The sequence below is a fragment of the Colobus angolensis genome, unplaced genomic scaffold (genome assembly GCF_000951035.1).
Source record: "Colobus angolensis palliatus isolate OR3802 unplaced genomic scaffold, Cang.pa_1.0 Scaffold260, whole genome shotgun sequence".
NCBI lineage: Eukaryota > Metazoa > Chordata > Mammalia > Primates > Cercopithecidae > Colobus > Colobus angolensis.
The window spans coordinates 532,579-534,404 of NW_012115822.1; positions in this window are offsets into that span (position 1 = coordinate 532,579).

Sequence of the window (1,826 nt, forward strand, 5' to 3'; positions counted from 1 at the left end):
CCCGTCTCAGCCTCCCAAAGTGCTGGGATTACAGGCTTGAGCCACCGCGCCCGGCCACAACCAGTAATTCTTTAGTATAAGTATGTCCCATATAATATCACTTCTCACCTTCCCATATCCCAAACTGAAGACACCTTATATACGCCATGATTTCTCCTGCCATCTCTGGGCATTCACACTAGGGCTCCTCCTGTCCAGGTCACCCTTCTCCCTTCTCCCACCTGTGCCTGGTGAACGACTCAGTTCAGACATCATCTCTTACAGGAAGTGTCCTGTGATCCCAGGCTAATCACCCTGATACAGTGCTGAAATACTGCTGAGCAGTTGACATGAGGGCAGGAAGACTTGATCTTGTTCACTCTTGTACCCAGCTGATACATGGCACCAAGTAGGGTCTCAATTAGAAGTCAAATGAGGGGCCAGGCTCGGTGGCTCACGCCTGTAATCCCAGAACTTTGGGAGGCCGAGGCGGGTAGATCCTGAGGTTGGGAGTTCGAGACCAGCCTGGCCAGCATAGTGAAACCCCATCTCTACTAAAAGTGCAAAAATTAGCCAGTCATGGTGGCAGGCGCCTGTAATTCCAGCTACTGGGGAAGCTGAGGCAGGAGAATCACTTGAATCCAGGAAGGAGAGGTTGTAGTGAGCCAAGATTGTGTCATTGCACTCTAGCCTAGGCAACACAGCGAGACTCCATCTCAAAAAAAAAAAAAAGAAAGTCAAATGAGGTCGAGCACAGTGGTTCATGCCTGTAATCCCAGCACTTTGGGAGACTGAGGCAGGAGGATCACCTGATGTTAGGAGTTCAAGATCAGTCTGGCCAACATGTGAAATCCGGTTTCTACTAAAAATACAAAATATTAGCCGAGTATGGTGACACATGCCTGTAATCCCAGCTATTTAGGAAGCCAAGGCAGGAGAATCACTTGAACCCGGGAGGCAGAGGTAGCAGTGAGGTGAGATCATGCCACTGCACTCCAGCCTGGGCTACAGAGCAAGACTCCGTCTCAAAAAAAAAAAAAAAGTCACATGAGGCTACTCATGGTAGCTGGCGCCTATAATCCCAGCACTCTGGGAAGTCAAGACAGGAGGATTGCTTGAGTCCAGGAGTTTGATACCAGCCTGGGCAACATAGTGACATCTCATCTCTACAAAAAATTTTAAAAATTAGCCGGGCGTGGTGGCACTCATCTATAGTCCTAACTACTTGGGAGGCTGAGGTAAGAGGATTGCTTGAGCCCAAGAATTCGAGGTTGCAGTGAGCTATACTTGAGCCATTGCACCATAGCTGGGCAACAGCCAGACGCTGTTTCAAAAAAAAAAAAAAAAATTAGCCGGGCATGGTGGTATGCACCTATAGTCCCAGCTACTCAGGAGGCTGAGGCAGGAGGACCATTTGAGCCCAGGAATTTGATGCTGCACTAAGCCAAGGTCACATCACTGCACTCCAGCCTGGGAGACTGCGTGAGACCCTGACTCTAAAAAAATAATAATAATAATGAAAATGAAAGTCAAATGAATGAGGCTAGGGGTGGTGGTTCATGCCTGTAATCCTAGCACTTTGGAAGGTTGAGGTGGGTGAGTCAGCTGAGCCCTGGCGTTACGGACCAGCCTGGGCAACATGGCGAAACCCTGTCTCTAAAAGTACGAAAAAGAAAAAAACCAGGCATTGTGGTGCGTGCTTGAAGTCCCAGCTACTCAGGAGGCTGAGGTGGGAGAATAGCTTGAGCCCAGGAGGTCAAGGCTGCAGTGAGCTGAGATTGCATCACTGCAGCCTAGCCATGATGACAGGGCAAGACCCAGTCTTTTTTTTTTTTTTTTTTTTTTTT